The following is a 19676-nucleotide window of genomic DNA, read 5'->3' as shown; positions in this document are numbered from 1 at the left end:
CAGCATCCTGAGTTCAAATGCAGCCTCAGAACTGTGACCAGCTGTGTAACCTGGGCAAGTCACTTAACCCTTTAAATTTTGATTGCTGAAACCTAGCAAGATATCTTGGTGTTGGGGCATCTAGGTGGCACAGTGGATAGAGCACCATTTCTGGAGTCAGGAGTACCTGATTTCAAATTTCGCCTCAGACGCTTAATAATGACCTAGCTGTGTGGTCTCGGGCAAGCCACTTAACCCCATTGCCTTGCAAAAAAACTAAAAAAGATATCTTGGTGTTTACCAGCTTCAAATCCCTCTTGCTCTCATTGAAACCACCCTGGCACACTCTAGGTAGGCACATAATAAATGTCTAATAGACTAACTAATTAAACCAAGCAGCCACAGCTGAGCTGGGAGATCTGGGGACTTGGCAGAAGGCAAGGCAACAACTTGGAAGTTGTATCAGAAATGGGACAATATTCTCTATTTTAAAGACTCTATGAATCTAAGGGGAACACTTGAACTGTCATCAGGAAGACACCAAGATTCCATGAAGCATTGCATTCACATACCATATTGCTTCCATTGAGCCCTTCAGACTTTCAGAAATGATGAGATTCAGTTACCCTTGTGACATAAGGAAAGTACATTGTTCATGATTAGAGCTGTTTAGTTTTACTATTTACAAAAGGCAAAGCTACTCTTTCTGAAATGCTTCCTTGGGATTCTGGATTTCTAGTAATGTGCTAGGAAACAGAAAGGGAAAAAAATAAATTAGGAACATAAAATTTTCATTTAGAAATTACTTGCAAAGGGAGACCATAATCTGCATGAATATAGGCAAATTATTTTAATTAGTTCTCCAAATTACCCACATACCTAAGTTTGATCCACTAAGTAGAACCCTATTATGGCAATTTTCCACTATGCATGAGGCTTGAAAAATATGTTACTGGTCTACCACAGCCTTTGAAGCTTTATTGTATCATGAGACTTAATGCAGGTGAGATCATGAAACAGATGCCTAACTACAGACTATCGGGAACCGAATTTAAATTTACACATTTATAAAAAGTAATAGAAAAAATGTATTTCTTATTTTGCCCACATGTCCTGTACTTTAGGAAGTCATTTACCTTGTCTTACCTTAGCCCTGTTTCAGTTAAGGTGAGTGGGGGTGGAATATAAGGAGGAGGACTTCCTAACAAATAATCTTACAATGGAAAATAGTAGATAGCATTCCTCCCTTAACTTTTTTCCCCCTCCCAGACACACACACACACACACACACACACACACACACACACACACACACACACAGACACACACACACACAAACATAAACATGAAAGCTGGAGGTATTGGAGATGTTCCATTCAGAATAGATAATTCCTAATAGACAAGAATAGGTAATTTCTAAGGTTTCTTCCCAATCCGAAGTTCTTTGAAATTTTAATGAAGCTCATTTCTTTAACAGTGAAAACACAGCATGCAATTAGCAAATATCTTTTTTAGAGAGAGGAAGAGTTAAACAGAAACCCTGAAGTTATTCTTTCTAGTGACAGTTTTAGTAGAACTAAGAAAACCAGCAGGAGATTATATACAGTTCCCCATAATTTGCAGGGCAGTTAGGTAGCATAATGTACACAGCATTTGGAATCTAGATCTGAGTTCAAATTCCATCCTAGACATTAGCTGTGTGACCCAGAGCAAATATCTTTATGTTTATCTGCCTCAATTTTTACATATGTAAAATAGAGATAAGATAATTGAAAAATAAGATAAAATGGAAATGATAATAACCCCTCCCAGAGTTATTGTGAGGCTCAGATGACATGATTGTAGAGCACTTGGAAAACTTAAAAATGCTGTGTAAATGTTACTTATGATAATAATTATTATTAGCTTTGCAAATTATTCTTAGAGTGTTAAATTAGCACCAAAAGCCAAATAGAAATGGCAAGCATTAGAGAAAGTTGTTTTTTAAAAGTTAAGTATGCATATAATTAAACTCACCAGTTATTAGATACCTACTACATACCAGATGAATGGCACCAGGGGCAGAGTGGTTATAGAACTTGGCCTCTAAGTCAAAAAAAGATCATGATTCAAGCCTCACTTCTATACCATATTTAAAAAATGTAGTTTTTAGAGAGGGAAAAAAAAATCAACACAACTGATCAATACATTGAAAATGTCCAAAAGCATGAGCAATCTGTAACATCAGTGGCCTCCCAACTCCATAAAGGGGTGAGTTGGAGGTGAGCTCTCATATTTCTTCATTCTAATCTTGCTTGATTTCTATAAATCTGTAACATTTACTTTTGATTTGATGTGTGTAGCTGTTCCTTGCATTTATTTTGTTGTAGTTATGTCCCCAAGTAACTTAACAAAACTACAAATTGCAGCATAGCTACTGATCTGCATTGTAAGAGGGAGCAACCACACTAGAAGTAATGGGAAGTCAGGGAGGTAGCTGTTATACTGTGACGTCAGTAGAAGTTTGCTGATGTTCCCAGGCAATTCTACTACCAGGAAACTCAGACAAGAGATGAAAACTGAGGACTGGAGATCCAGTTGGAGAAGACACCTCAAATTCAGTATGTCCATAAGAGAGACATTATATTTTCCCCAAAACCCATTTTTCTTGGCTTCCCTAGTTCTGTCAAATGCACTATAATTTTTTTCTATTCTTCTACTTTGGCTTTATATTCAACTCTGTTCTTCTCTACTCCATATATCTATTCAAGTACCAATTCTTCCATTTTCTATATCATAACCTCTTAATCCAACCCCTTTTATCTATTTCCATAGTTACTCTATTCAGGAGCTCATCATTTTTCTCCTAGACTATTATAAAAGCTTCCCAATTGACCTCCCTGCCTCTTGCACATCCTCCATATAACTGCCAAAGTCTTCCTGAAGGGCTGATCTAATCATTTCACCTGCTAATCTATAAACTCTAGGAGCTTCCTCTTGTCTGAAGGATAAATTCTGAAATCCTTCATAAATGGTCACCAATTCATCTTCCCAGTCTTTTTGTACATTATTTGCCCTCCTGCACTTTGTAGTCTAATCAAATAGTCTTTCTTCTCTCTATTCCTCATGCACAATACTCCATCTCCTATTACCAAGCCTTTTCACCAGTCATTCCTCCTATCTGGAATGCACTCACTTAGAGAAAGCCTCCCTTCTTTTAAGATTCAACTCAAGCTCTGTCATCTACATGAAATCTTTATTTATTTCTCTAATTTATAGTGCCCTATTTGCCTAACTGCCTTGTATTTATTCTCTTTATATTCACTGGATTTATTTTCTCCATGTTAATTCTATATCTATGTACTTGTCTTACTGATTCTAATCACTCTATCTTGAGTTCCCTAAGAAGGCAGACTCTTTCAGACTCTTTCATTCCTTATATTTTATTCCTTATTGCACAGTAACTGGCACAGAGTAGGCATGCCATAAATGCTTGTTTGATTAAATAACTGATTGATGACAGAGAAGGAGAAGGAACATTTTCAGACAGGGATGGGGGGGGGTCCTGACTGGCTCAATCATTTCTATGTCAGAGACATAAGTAAGTGGGTTGTCTTTGATGCCAGGACTGCCTGTACTTTGAGCTCTAATGTGATAAGTACAATGTACACATGAGACATTGCTCTAGCTCCTACACTCCAGGGCAAATGAAACCAAGGGTCCCTTATTTTATCAAAAATACCATCAGAGGAGATGTTGAACATCCTCTGGCATGTTCTTGAACTTTGAGGAAAAATTAGGGTGTGATCTGTAAACTAATATTGGAGAAAATGAAAAATAAAATCAGCTGAAGCTGACAATGTGTTCTCAGTGCTGACAAGCAGTCATAGGTCACTTACATCACCTATTTTCTTTGGATAAAAGAAAGTTCTATCTATCTAGGAGCATAGATAAATGATGTTTTTGTGCCTCTATATTCTCCTCTCTCTAAAATGTCATCTTCTCCATCTATAATACTCTGAATGTCTATTGACCCAGGACCATTCTCTTGGATGACATATTATAACCCCAGAGATTCCCAAATGCAAGATTACTACTCCTATCATCCTGCCCTCCTCTCCTTCCTTTGACTCCTTGGTCAAAAAAATTTGTGAAAAATATCCAGAAGGATATTTGTAAACCATGGCTGGACCAAAAACCAAAAAAAGGAAAGTAATAAAAATTTTAAAATCCATTATATATAGGAATAATTTCAACAAACCACAGCAATTTCAAGAAAGAAAATATCAGGAGTTCCAGGTGAGCACTAGGAGAGAAGAGTCTTCTTTTTTTTTTCATAGTTTTTTTTTTTTTGCAAAGCAATGGGGTTAAGTGGCTTGCCCAAGGCTACACCTAGGTAATTATTAAGTGTCTGAGGCCGGATTTGAACTCAGGTACTCCTGACTCCAGGACCCCCCTGAATCTTTCTCTTCTAAGACGAAATTTAAGCAAATGACCTCTGAGCTCCCATTCAGTTCTAGGGCTATTAGTGCCCTTTTAACTATGCATTTGGTATATTTGAGTATTACACAATGGTAGTGATAGAATTCTGGAGCATCATTACCTTAGAGACACCTGAATGATGAGTTATTACAGAAAACAGAGAAAGTGAGTCAATCTGATAACCTAAATTTTAAAAAGACTTTTATGCTCAAGACATGTCAATCATTTTTGCTCAATAAACTAAGAGTTAGAGACATCTTCCTCACAAGAGATAGATAGGAACCTAGTGAGTGGTTCAAAACACAAAGGTCTTAAAAATGGAAAGCAAATTCCCTATACCCTCCTAACAAGTGTCCCTACATTTAGTCTCTCTGCTTCTCTAATCCATCCTACACATCATCAGCATCAGATTAGTCTTTCTAATTGCTATTATAATATTCATGTTGGAGTTAATAGATGTTTGGTAAACAAAAGGCAAATCTCAGCATGATATGGATCCTCAAAATTCATGTAGTTCTAAACATAAATAAACAATAGTCCCTTCAACAGGATGATAATGATGATGATGATGTTTTGGCCTTTGTTCTGGAAAAAGACCATCAGGGAATTGATGCCATGACAAGTGCTTGAATGGAATCTGAGTTAGGAGGTGTCCTGCTAAGTCACAAGTCTCACTTTCTCCTTTGAAGTCATCTGAGTCCAGTGATCAGATATGAAAATCAGGATGCCTGGGGCGGCTAGGTGGCGCAGTGGATAAAGCACCAGCCCTGGAGTCACGAGTACCTGGGTTCAAATCCGGTCTCAGACACTTAATAATTACCTAGCTGTGTGGTCTTGGGCAAGCCACTTAACCCCATTTGCCTTGCAAAAAAACCTAAAAAAAAAAAAAAGAAAGAAAAGAAAATCAGGATACCTGTAGATGGCCCTGGATGTGAAGCATTCAGGGTTAATTGACTTGCCCAGTGTCATGCAGCTAAGTATCTAAGGTCAAATTTGAACTCAAGTCCTCCTGTCTCCAGAGCTGCTGCTCTAGCCACTGTACCACCTGGCTGTTGACCCCTACTCCCCTCAATAACATATACAGCAAAGAGCAGTGAAGCTTACTTCACTTGAAGTTTTTATTTGTTGTTGTTTGTCTGTCCTTTGTCCTCAAAGAGGACCATTACACCAGGAAGATGATGATATTACTTGTAGGTGAATTGAATTTATGTGAGATAGGGTTATACAAAGACATCAATTTCCCTTCTCCCTTCTCTCCCTCTGTCCACAAAGGAAATTATACCCTTCCTTACCTGACTGGGCTCTGCCCAAAGAGTTATAAATTTTGATCTATGAAATCTTTAGAAGATATCTTGGGATTTACAGACTAGATTTCTTTTTTAAGGACCCTGCCTAAAACCTAAATCACTCTAACACTCACTGATTGAACAATAGGTCCAGTCCAAGCCTCCCTGGGTCAATGTTTGGGTTTTGATAGCTCAGAGTAAGTGCAATTAGAAATTATTTCTGTTTTGGCCAGAGACCCTAAGGATCTTTTCCTCCTAGACTGACTTTTTTTTTGCCTCATTTCTTACCTAGCTTTAATCACTGAATAGGCATTTGCCTCAGACATACTAAAACCTGGAAAAAGACCTTAACTTAAAAAGGTCGTCTCCCACTTCACTTGAGTATCTTCAGCAAAGGACAGCTCCTAATTTCCCCAGAGGAAGTCATTTCATGTGAGAATGAATCTAATTGTTAGATTTTCCTTATTGTAGCCTAAATTTGTCTCTTTGCAACTTCTACTCTATGTTCCTAGTTCTGCCCTCTAGGGTCAAGTAGAGCGAGTTTAATTTGTTTCAATGCTTATAGCAGGGGAACACTAGACAATGAGAAATATTATAATGTAGCAGAGGAAATACTGGACAAAGAAAAGTATTATGCCAACAAATACTTATGCTGTTCTTATACTACATGAAAAATAGTTCATCTGTTTCCTTTTGGGGCTGGTCCTGCTCTAAGAATGCACCAAGCTATCTGATATCAGTCATATATATCTTGCCTCCTGGTATGTATCTCTTGCGGACTCCCATCCCATGTATTCCTGGATTGTCATCTTAAAACTATCTTACCAAAAGGGTATTTTAACACTGGCACTTCCAAGTTATCTCATCTAAAAGGGATGCTGAGGTACATAAATTCACAAGGACACATGGACACTAATTAAAATTATGATCCTGAAGTTCAGTTAAACCCTTCAGACATGTGCATTTGCCATTGCCTTACTCCACGTGTGAACCACTCCTTAGTTCCCCCACTGATACTGCCCTAATCTCCCCCCCCTTACACAGACAACATGTTAAATTCCCCTCTAAAGATTTTTCCCTTTCTTTCTGTGGGTGATGATTCAGCCCAGTTGCAGCTACTGCAACTGTCCGTCTTTTCTTAACTTTGCCACTTTCTTAAGGAACTCTAAACTGCCCTAGGAAATCTAGCCCACATTATGCCCAACTTCCTTACTTTGTTGCACCTTCCACCTCTGGTTTAGGAGTTGTGTGAATTCATATTCATGGAACCTCTATGGTCTTTACAACTGGTACCACCTGGTAATCTTTTCCATTCATTTTTACCAGTTTTATACTAACTCCTCACATACTTAAAACCAGTTATCATGTATGTCTTACATGATAAGATGTAGCTAAACAATACCATTTCCTTCAACTTGATTTTGATATGACATAAACTCAAAGATTTTCACCATTCTCATTACTCTCTCCTAGGCATATTGGTGTCCTTCCTACTAGAAATTGCTAGCATTAATATGGCCTTAAGTTTTTCAAAATGTCTTATAATACAATCTCATTTTTCCTAACAGTACTGGGAGGCAGTGCTATTTATTTTCCCCATTTTATAGATGAGGAAACTAAGACAAAAAGAGGTTAAGTGACTTGCCACTTACACAGGGACTAAGTACACAAGGCTTGATTTGAATTCAGGTTTTTCTGACTTTAGGTCAATGTGCCATCTAGCTGCCTCCTCCAATACGGTACACAGAACTGAGCACAATACTCCATATGTATTCTGACAAGAGCAGAGTACAAAAGAATTAAAATCACTTATTTAGGCTTTATACTTCTCTTAATAAAGTCTAAGATTACATTAACTTTCTTGGCTGTTGTATCATAGTCAACACTAATAAACCCTCCGGTACAGTAGATAATGCACTAGGATTGGAATCTTGAAGACGTTGAGTTCAAATTTGGCCTCAGATATATATTAGCTGTGTGGAACCCTGAGCAACTCACTTAAACCTGTTTGCTTCAGTTTCCTCATCTTAAAATGAGTTGGAAAAGGAAATGTCAAACCACTCCAATGTCTTTGCCAAGAAGTTAAACATGACTGAATTGACTTAAGCATCTAATCTTGTCATAGTGAAGTTGATTTTTTTTAACTCAGTGTAAGACTTTTACATTAATGTTCAATAAAGGTCATCTTATTCAATTCATCAGAATGATCAATTCTGTTGAAGCACTTTTTAATCCTGTCACTCATTTATAAGCTATCCCTCCCATCTTTGTGTTTTCTACAAACTTTCTAAGTATACAATCTCTGGTAACATTCAAAGAATAGACAAAATATAGCATTTTGAATGTGTGTAGTATTTTTTTCTAAAATAATTACAATTTCCAAGCATTTTATCTCCTGGGAGTTAGCTGCCTTAACACATGAAGAATCATTAAGCAGTCCTCATTCCCTTTAAACTTAATTGGTGCCATTTGTTGGGAAGAAGTAAGAAGATACCTCAAAAATAGATCATTTTCATTGTCAATAAAATTGTTCATGGATAGACTATGCTTAAAATTGAATTGTGTCCTAAAAAAATCATATTTATCTGCAGTGTCAAGACACACTGGTTGTTTTTAGCTATATCTGTCTTGTTTATATCACTCTGGAATGATAATACCAAAAGCTCAGTCTATTACATTTCTCTTTAAAATCTTTATTATTATTTTTATCATTATTATTATTTAGTAATGGGTCATACATATAGGAACATATTAATTTTTCATTGGAAATCACTAATATAGAAGAGGGTCCAAATGGTATTATTTAGTCACTTACATGATGTGGTGAATACCAGTTTAGCACTGAAGATAATGTTATAAGCTCCCCATACTATGAATGAACTCATGTCATGATGATTATTTTTTCAATTTCCTTTTAAACCTTTATAAATCATATATTGGTCACTAATTTGTTTGTATTTTTCTGCTTTGTCTTTGACTAGAATAATTGTTCTCAAACTTTTTTTTATCTCAGGATTAAACTCTTTTTTTTTGCAAGGCTATGGGGCTAAGTGGCTTTCCCAAGGCCACACAGCTAGGTAATTATTAAGTGTCTGAGGTCAGATTTGAACTCAGGTACTCCTGACTCCAGGGCTGGTGCTCCATCCACTGTCACCTAGCTGCCCCAGGATTAAACTCTTAAAAATTATTGAGTACCTCAAGGAAATTTTATTTATATGAGTTCTGCTCATTTATATTTACCATTTTAGAAATTTAAAATAAGTTTTTAAAACATTTATTAATTCATTTAAAAATTGCAATAATAAACTCATATATGTTAATATTAATGAAATTTTAATGAAAACGATTATTCTTTCCAAAACAAAAGATTTTTAGTAAGAACAGTACTATTTGCACATTTCTGCAAATCTCTTTAATGATTGATTCAACAGATGACAACTGGATTCTCCTTTCTTCTGCATTCAATCTGTGGTAATATGCTGCTTTAGTTGAAGTATATAAAGAAAATTAGAAAAGGGAGGAGTTCTTTAATAGGCAAATAACATCTTAGTGTTATTATAAAAATAACTTTCACCTTTTGAACTCCTTGAAAGGGTCTTGGGGACCCCCAGATGGTCTTGGACCACATTCTGAGAACCACCTCACTAAAGATTTCCAACTTTTTTTCAATTTAATTTCATTTATTTTTTGTTACATTTTAGATTTCAATCTGTCTCCTTCCTGCCTTCCCCATCCTGCACTAGAGAAGACTATCACTTAATACAAACACATGGGTATGTACTTTTATATACATACATACATATATATATATATATATATATATATATATATATACATATATAAAGCTATACTACATATAGTGTTATCAGTTCTTCCTCAGGAGGTGGATAGCATCATCCTTCATAAATCCTTTGAAGTTAATTTGAATAGTTATTAAGAATACTTTAGGCTGCATCGGGGCGGAGCCAAGATGGCAACATGAAGGGATCGAGTCTTAGGAGCTCTCTGATAAAATTCATAAGCTAAGGACTCTAACTAAACTTTCGAGAGACAGAACCCACAAAGGGACCCAGTGAGGCAGTTCTCCTACTCAAGGTAACCTGGAAAAGAGCAGAAAGGCTCTGCTCCCCGGGGCCGGAGGGGCGGCCTGCCAGAGGGGTGGCCGGCCAGAGCCATAGAACTTCAGCCTCCCGGAGGCAGCCCCAGGGAGCTGGGAGCCACAGCTCACAGCAGCGGGGGAGTCTCCTGAGCTGCATCCCAGGGGAGCACTGAGCACAAAGTGGGGGAACAGTGGGGGACCTCTGCCAGAGCGAGCACTTGGAGCCCAGCCCCCAGGGCACACAGGGAGTAGCTTGGTCTTTCAGCAGCCTAGACCAGGAAAAAGAAGCAGGTGGAGCAGGTAAGCAGGAGGCCCAGGGCATGAGCCCATTGAGCTGAGGGAGGGGAGTGAAGAGAGAGAGAGAGAGAGACTGCCCAGCTCTGTCCTCTGCCCCTGGAACAGGACTCTGGGGCTCTGAACACATTCAGACCCTGATCCCAGTCTAGGCCCCCCCATAGAACAACAGGACCCCCCAACCTTGGCCCTGAGGCAGAGGGGGGTGCTTATGGTCATTCACAGACCAGGAGAGAGGACAGAACCTCACACACTGAGACTCTTGTGGGAGTATCCCAAAAGCTCAGGAAGCACCCCAAAAAACAGGCTTAGGCTGGGAAAATGAACAAGCAAAGAAACAAGAGGAAGACCATTGAGAAATATTTTGCAAATGAGCCCAAGAAGGATCAAAATACTCAGTCTGAAGATGAGGAAGCACAAACTCCTGCATCTAAAGACTCCAAGAAAAAACAGAAATTGGGCTCAGGCTATGATAGAGCTCAAAAAAGACTTTGAAAATGAAATGAAGGAGTTGGAAGAAAAACTGGGAAAAGAAAGGAGAGAGATGCAGGAAAAACATGAAAATGAAGTCAGCAGCTTAGTCAAGGAAATCCAAAAAAATGCTGAAGAAAATAGCATGCTAAAAAACAGCTTAGGTCAAATGGATAAAACAGTTCAAAAAGTTATTGAGGAGAAGAATGCTTTAAAAAGCAAAATTGGCCAGATGGAAAAAGAGATAAGAAAACTCTCTGAGGAGAACAAATCCTTCAGACAAAGAATAGAATTCAGGGAGATTGATGAATTTACCAGAAATCAGGAATCAATATTTCAAAACCAAAACAATGGAAAAATTAGAAGAAAATGTGAAATATCTCATTGAAAAAACAACTGATGTGGAAAACAGACTTAGGAAAGATAATTTAAAAATTATTGGAATATCTGAAAGTCATGATCAGGAAAAGAGCCTTGGCATCATTTTCAAAGAATTATTACAGGAAAATTGCCCTGATATTCTAGAAGGAGAGGGCAAAATAGAAATGGAGAGAATCCACCGATCCCCCCCAAGAAAGATATCCCAAAAAACCAACCCCCAGGAATATTATAGCCAAGTTCCAGAACTCCCAAGTCAAAGAGAAAATATTACAAGCAGCTAGAAGGACACAGTTCAAATATTGTGGAGCTGCAGTCAGGATCACACAGGACTTAGCAGCAGCTACATTGGAAGCTCATAGGGCTTGGAATACAATATACCGGAAGGCAAAAGAGCTTAGAATGCAGCCAAGAATGAACTACCCAGCAAGGCTGAATGTCCTCTTCCAGGGAAAAAGATGGACTTTCAATGAACCAGGGGAATTTCAAAGGTTCCTTTTGGAATGGCCAGAGCTGAACAGAAGGTTTGATCTTCAGATACAGGACTCAGGTGAAGCATGGAGATTGGAGGAGAGGGGGGGAAATATGAGGGACTTAATGAGGATGAACTGCATGTATTCCTGCATAGAAAAATGACACTGATAATACTCATATGAACCTTCTCAGTTAATAGAGCAGGTAGAGGGAGCTTTTATAGTTGAAGCACAGGAGAAAGCTGAATTCGTAGATAAAATATGGTGTAAAAATGGAGTCAATAGGAAAAAAAGGGAAATGGAATGGGAGAAAGAAAAAGGAGAGGGGGAATAGTCCAAGATATTTCACATAATAAGATTTTTTTTACTACAACGAGCTATTGCAATGATATGGAAAGGGGGAGGCAAGGGGGAATGAGGGAACCTTTGCTCTCATCAGAGATGGCTAGGAGAGGAAACAGCAAATATACTCAATGGGGTATAGACAACTGGAGGAAGGAGGGGGGGAGCAGGGGGAAGGGGTGGGGATGTGAATAAAGGAGGAGAGGATGGACCATGGGGGGAGAGTGGTCAGATATAACACATTTTCTTTTATACTTCTTTCAAGGGGCTGGGATTGGATGGCCTGCCCAGGACCATGGGGCCAGGTGAATTCTGGGCCTAAGGGGTGGTATGGGGGCTCAGGGCTTCTTGGCCCCAGGACCAGGGATCTGTCTGCTGCACCACTCAGCGACCCTACAGCAGAGTCAGAGTGAAAGGAGAGAGAAAATATAGTACATGGTAGTGGAGAAATAAGAAAGGAGGGAGTTGCGATCAGCAATGGCAACGTTGGAAAAATATGGAAGTAACTTTTGTGATGAACTTATCATAAAGAATGTGATCCACCCACGACAGAGTTGATGGTGTGGGAACAAAGACTGAAGCACATTTTTTGTTATTATTATTTGGGGGAGGGTGCAGGGTAAGTGGAGCTGGGTGGCATGCCTGGGGCCACATAGCAGGGTGATCTTTGGGTGTCTGGGGCCGGATTCGGCCCCAGGTGCTCCTGGCTCAAGGGCCAATGCTCTGTCTGCCACCCAGCCACCCCTACTACTATTACTATTTTATTTTATTTTGGGTCTTTTTTTTTTCTTCTTTTTGGTTTTTGCAGGGCAGTGGGGATCGGGTGGCTTGCATGTCACATGGCTGGGTGATTATTGCGTTTACGAGGCTGGATATGGACTCAGGTGTTCGTGGCTCTAGGGCTGGTGCTTCGTCCATTGCGCCACCTGGCCATACCTACAATTATTACTATTATTTTTTTAATTTTAATTTTTTTTCTCTCCCCTTTCCATTTTGCCCAAGCAAGTCTATCTATATTCATGGGGGGAGGGGTATTTTGTTTACTTGTAAACAAGTATATTTCATTAATGTAAAAAAAAGCATTTGTACAAAATGAGAATAAAAAATAAATTAAAAAAAAAAGGATACTTTAGGGGTGGCTAGGTGGTGTAGTGGATAAAGCACCAGCCCTGGAATCAGGAGTACCTGGGTTCAAATCCACTCTCAGACACCTAACAATTACCTAGCTGTGTGGCCTTGGGCAAGCCACTTAACCCCATTTGACTTGCAAAAACCTTTAAAAAAAAGAATAGTTTAATCATTCATAGTTATTCTTTGAAAAAATATGATTGCTACTATACCCAATGTTCTCTCAGTTCTGCTCACTTCACTCTTCATTATTTCATGCAAGTCTTTCCTTGTTTTCATAAAACAGAAATGCTCATTATTTCTAAGAACACAGTGGTATTTCATCCCAATCATACACCACAATTTATTTAGTCATGCCCCAGTGAATGATATCCCCTAAATTTCCAATTCTTTGCCACCATAATGAGAGATACTATAAATATTTTAGAACTTATATATTGTTTTTCCTTTTTAACTTGATCACCTTGGCAGAAAAAACCTAATAGTGGTATTATTAGCTGGGTCAAAAGGCATAACATAATTTTAATAATTCTTTGGGCATAATTATAGGTTGCTCTCTAAAAATAAGTCGATCAGTTCAGTTTCATTAACAGTGTATTAGTATTCCAATTTTTCCATATCTCCTACAACATGTTTCATTTTCCCTTTCTATCATTTTGGTCAATCTGATAAGTGTGAGATGATATCTCAATGTTGTTTTAATTTGAATTTCTCTAATCATTAATGATTTATTTTTCATATAACTACATATAGATTTGTTTTCTTCATCCCAAAGCTGCCTGTTCATATTTTTTGAACATTTATCAATTGGAGAATGTATTATGTTTTTATAAATTTGACAAAATTTTCTATATATTTAAAATATGAGACTTTTATCTTAAGACTGTCTATATTATTTTCCCCAATTTTCCATATTTAGACATTTGGTTGCTTGTGTACAGACTACATTCCTGAACTGCAGCATGGCTTGGCTTGCCTCTCTGCAACCATAATGATACCTATTTGATAGACTATCCAAATGGAATGTTATATTATGTTCTGAGGGGTCCTTGACATAGGGCTTGTAAAAGAAAAAGTACTAACCAGAAAACTGGAAGAACAGAGTTTGAATTTTTCTTCTTCCAATTCTTCCACTTATGATCTGTATGATTTTAGGCAAGTTATTAATTTCATTTATCTCAGTCTTCTCATAAGGAAAACAGAAAGGCAGGGATACATGATCCCTAAGGTATATTACAGCACTAATCTTGTGATACTTTGAAGAACACTTTCTGAGACAATTTATAAATGAAGCCAATGCTAGAGACAGCCTCAGAAAATAAAAATAATGGCTCACATTTATATACAATTTACATAGTTTGCCAAGTGCCTTCCACACCATGAGATGACTAAGTAACCTCAGCATTAGGTATCAATTATGAAGTCCACTTCTTTGAGAGGAAAAAAATAAGATATGTGCAAAAACTTTGTTATGAATGGTCTAAGAAATATGGGATTTTATACTTCACAAAAAGTGGGGTTGAGCATTCAGAACCTTTCTTTAGAGAGAAAGATAGCATCACAGAGTGAAAAGGGGAGGCAAGAACTTTATAAGTTAAATGGGAGTACTAGGAAAAATAAACTAAAGCCTTCCCTCTGAAAGTCTAGGAAGTAGCCTATCTGAGCTGAATGGAAAAAGCCTGGCTTAGATAGCAATAGGACTGGTTAACAGAATGGTCCTATTGAAAATTTAGGATATATTCCAAAGATGGGCATGTAAATTAAGGTTGCTTTGTTAGAATTGAATCAATTAAAAAGTATGTTGTGACAGTGTTGGGACATGTGATCATAGCAAACTACTTCCACTTGATAGAAATATATCTACAATGTAAGGGCAGATTCAAAGAAATACATAGACCTCCTTAGGTTTTGTGATGTGATGGTAGCTTCATGAGAAATGCCCCCATTCATTCACTGTTGTATCATATTGGATGTTATACTTTTATCATGTCATTGCTAATGAAGAGAATATAGCTTAGTTTGCCTTCCCACACGCTGCTGTTCAATAGATTGGCTCTCATAAAATAAAGTGATGTCCTTTAGAGAATGAGTGTTTCCAAGGCATATTGGTAACGTAATAGAGTACTAGACCTGAGTTAGTAAGACACTGGTCCAAATCTAGCCTTAGATACTTATTATGTGTGACCCTGAACCATTATTTAACCTCTGAATGGCTCAGTTTCCTTATCTGTAAAATGGAGATCATAATAACATCTATTTCTTAGCACTATTGTAAAAAGCAAATGAGATAATATTTATGAAGTACTTTGTAAGTACTATGTAAATGTTAACTATTAACTTACCCATACATTTAATGCCACATGTAGTGCTGATCTAATTGACCTTTCAGTGGTCTTCTCTCTCTCAGGATCACATTTGTACTCTTATGTCACTTTTGTCCATGTCAACAGATTGGCTCCATATTTTATCTATCACTGCTTCTACAACCAACTGCTTTGACCATCTATTGTCTCTGCTTCACATTCTATTTTTTTCCTTTTTGTCTCATCTCTTTATTTCCTTAGTCACTTTTTTCAATAAGTTAACATATAAAGTATTTTTCAAATCTTAAAGTTGCATATAATTGCTAGTCATTAAATTTGGGAGCAGTGGAAGGTTTTTCACAGTCACAGATAGCCAATGAGCACATTCCTTTAATGCGGTGCCCTGGGTAATGTCTTAGTTCTCTTTTATTTCTGTCACTGTTGGTCTCAAATCTTTTTGCAAACTTCTGGATTCACAGCTGTTCCAGTAGGTTGAGACTGATAGCTGAGAATCAGCTAAGTGAGGTATTCTGCAGATATGCACACTGATGCAAATACAAGAGATTTTCACAAAAAGACATGCACAAATACCCTAAGTTGCAGGCTTTTCTTAATTCTCCCTGAATACTAATGCCTGCCCACATGCAAATTTTCATAGGATTATACAACTGAAGCTGGAAGGAACTTTACGACCATCTAATCCAACTCCCTCATTTTACAGTGAGGAAATTGAGACCAAGGGAAGCTAATGTGAAAGGTGACAAACCCAAGCAACCATTTTTCTAGTTCATTATGATCAAAATGACCTTCACAGTTTGAGAGGCACTGATGACAGTGAAGAAGTATATGTATATCTGGAATTACATTCTATAATAAATATATTATCTATAAATAATATGTAATTTAATACCTTTTTGACAAATTATCTGATATATAACATGAAATAGAAAATTAGCTCCCATTGTAGAAAACTTACACCAGTAATAGAGTGATAGTACGTTTATTATAAAGTCTTAGATCTAGGGTTCTTAACTTGAGGGCCATGAATTTTTAAAATTATTTTAATTTTTTAACTGTATTCATTTATAATTATATATTTTTTATTTTATGTATTTAATAACATAATTCTGAGGAGTCCATAGGTTAATTGGATTGACAAATCTAAAATCCCCACAAAAAAAAGGATAATAATCTCCATTTTCAGAGGGTTTTCTGGGCACACAATATCTAAGTGAGTGTCTCATTTATGTTGTCAGAGACAGAACATGATCCCAAATCTTTCTGAGTATTTGAGATCAGCCCTCTAGCCATGACATCATACTGTCTCTCTACAGCAATATTAACTCATCATATATCCTTCTCTAGTGTACATAAAGAGCTACAGACACATTATACAATTTCATTCTAAAGCTGATCTACTAGAAAAAAAAATTCCAGGATGAAAAAAACCCCCAAACCATAATACTTTTCTCCTTTCTTTCCTTCCTGACCTAGGGCCAGTCAAAAAAAAAGAACTGGTGCTAGATTAGAATGCAATGTCTGAGATCCCAGATGAATCAATAAAAATCAACATGCACTTATTAAGCATTTATTAAATGTCATGCCTTAAGAGCAAGGTGTACAATTTTTTAAAAAATCATTAATTTCAAGAAATTTATATTCTGTATAAAAATATTTATGACAGCTCGTTTTGTAGTAGCAAAGAATTGGAAACTGAAGAGATGCCCATCAATTGGGGAAAGGATGAAAAAGCTGTGGTATATGAATGTGATAGAGTACTATTTTCTGGAAGAAACTATAAGCAGGAAGAGTTCAGAAAAACCTGGAAAGACTTACATGAACTGATGCTGAGTGAAGTGAGCAGAAACAGAAAAACTATGATAGACTTAGCTCTTCTCAACAATGCAGTGGACAAAGACAATTCCAAAGAGACTTATGGAAAATGTCATCCACATCTAGAGAAAGAAATATAGAGACTGAGTGTAGACCAAAGTATACTATTTTTGTTTGTCTTTTGCTTTTTCTTTCTCGTATTTTTTCTCATTTTGTTCTGATTCTTCTTTTACAACATGACAAATATGTAAATACATTTAACCTGAGTGTATATGTATAACCTATATTAGATCATTTGCTGTCTTGGGATGGGGGGGAGGAAAGGGAGGGAGAGAGAGAGAAAAATGTGGTACTAAAAATCATAATCAAAAATGAATATTGTAAATTATCTTATAAATAATTGAGGTAAAAAATTAAATTCAAAAAAATAAGAAGCTTATATTCTGGGGCAGTTAGGTGACATAAAAGATAGAACAATGGCCCTGGAGTCAGGAAGACCAGAGTTCAAATTTGGATTCAAACCCTTACTTGCTATATGCCTCCCAAAAAAGCTTAAAGTCTATCTTTACCATCATGAAACAGTAGCACCAAAGCTGTACCTTCTCCCCAATCCATTCTGTTCTATTTTTTTCCTGGACTCATGTGGGAAGCACATTTGCTTCTGCTCATATGAACAAGCCATCCCCTCCTCTTCACTCTTTGTCACCAACCAAGCAGTCAGAGGTTGGGACTGAAGTTGTGCCACTTGGTCTTTTGCAGACTGTTTGTTATTGGTTTTTAAAGGTTATTTCCCCAAGTCATTGACTAGATTCATTAATTTCCCTGATGACTCCCATCAGTGGGAAGAGTCCACTGGCAGTAGAAGGCTTTGGCAGTTCTCAGAGGTACAGTTCTGTGCTGGCACCCAAACAACTCAGAAAACTGGCTTTGCCTCCTGGACTTCACTGCATACACACACACACACACACACACACACACACACACACACACACACACACACAGACACACGATGTTACCTCTGACAATTAGCACCCAAGCCTAGCAAAGCTGCCATCTGGGCGTGTTGATCATCAGTCTGCCATGCTGGACAATTGGCATTCAAGGCTGACAGAATGAGAGTTCACACATGGGTCTTGTTTTGGTATGTTCTGGGGCCTGGGTCCAATGTTGGTGCTCCGTGGTATCCAACTGCCAGGACTAAACACAGAGATTGGCAGTAAGCCACTAACTAGCTTTCAAAGGCAGTGTACACTGGGAACTAGTTCTCTCCCTCACAAACACCCCAGGATCTGTGCACATGGTACTGCCTTAGTGTTCAGATCCCAGAGAAGGGAAAAAAATGCACTGTACCAGGCAGGCTTTGGAACTTGTTTATTTTCAGAAACTGCAGGTGGTTGAGAGTTTTCTTCAAATAGAACAGAAATCTGCCCCAGCACAGTTCCTAGAAGCCACTTCTAAGAGCTCAAAAAAAAAAAAAAAACATGACCAGGATCCCTGAGAATAGGCAATATCCTTTATTTCATGTATACAGATGTTACCAATGTCACACCACTGATAAGGAATGCTCTTGGACAACCTTCTCAAGTAGTAGGGAGAGGTGCATGGTGCTACAGACAGAACACTAGGTTGGAAGTCAGGAAGATATGGGTTTGAATTCTTTCTCAGTGGCACTAGGCAAGTCACTTAATCCAGGTCTGTTTCCTCATCTAAAAACCTGTGATGATTAGAATATCTCCCTCACACAATTATTCTGAGGTTCCAATGAGATCATCTATATAAAAGAAATAGGGACTATAGCTGTGATTTCATTGATATAGAGAAGGCCTAGAAGAGGAAGCTCCATCTAACAGTACAAATGAATACTTTCTCTACAATTGATAGTCATGGAGAGCTGCCTAAAGCTTTTAGAGGTTAAATGACCTACACAGGTCACAAAGCCAGAATGTGTCAGAGGAAGAACTTAAATTTGAAATTTATTGTAATGTGCTGTCTCCCACTAATACAAAGAATTTTGAAAATCCTAAAGCTCAAAACAAATGTCAGCTATTATAATTATCTTCACTTTCATATGGTTCCTCTTTTGATCAGTGGCACAAATCTAGATTAACAGGCATAGATTTAAAGAGGACTTCAAAGTTTAACCTGGAGCACTTTGGTCTTATGGATCCCCCTTTCAAGCAGACTCAAAATATGATGGTATTACCTAACTTGAATGATTTCAGTAAAGGGTATTGAGTACTTGGGTCAGCCCATTCAATTGATATTAAACCTGATCTTATCCTTTGGTCCTAGTTCTTCTCTCTGGAGCCAAGTAAAATACACTTAATCTCCTCACATGGCAACCCTTCAAATATTTAAAGATGGGAATCACATCTCCCTTCAAATCTTTTTAAGGCTAAAGATCATTCATTCCTCCAACCTTTATGACTGAAGTTTCCAGAGCTACCAGAGTTGGCAGGATAGTCAAGGACATGATGTAAAATCAAGAGTAAAAAAGCCCTAATATCTCATTAGTACCATGATTTTTAATTTATATTTTATTTTTCCAATTATATGATATGAGTTTTTCAATATTCATTCACTTGCATATTTATACGTTACACACTTTTCTTCCACCCCCTTCTCCCCT

At 37.5% G+C, this 19676-nt stretch overlaps 1 protein-coding gene across 6 annotated transcripts in view; it reads right to left on the bottom strand.

Annotated features, from left to right (window-relative positions):
• Positions 1-19676, bottom strand: part of DGKI (diacylglycerol kinase iota) — a 592236-nt gene that overhangs the window by 341745 nt on the left and 230815 nt on the right. The window contains exon 1 of one of the 6 annotated variants that reach the window (XM_074193599.1): positions 18064-19569. The exons of the other annotated variants lie outside the window; for them this stretch is intronic. The gene's annotated coding sequence lies outside the window, so the exon portion shown is untranslated. Of the gene's footprint in view, positions 1-18063; positions 19570-19676 lie in introns of those variants that run through there. 6 annotated transcript variants of the gene reach the window in all.

Source organism: Macrotis lagotis, chromosome 7 (assembly GCF_037893015.1).
Source record: "Macrotis lagotis isolate mMagLag1 chromosome 7, bilby.v1.9.chrom.fasta, whole genome shotgun sequence".
Taxonomy (NCBI): Eukaryota; Metazoa; Chordata; class Mammalia; order Peramelemorphia; family Peramelidae; genus Macrotis; species Macrotis lagotis.
The sequence above is the reverse complement of the archived record's forward strand: the minus strand, read 5'-3'. Positions and strand labels throughout refer to the sequence as shown.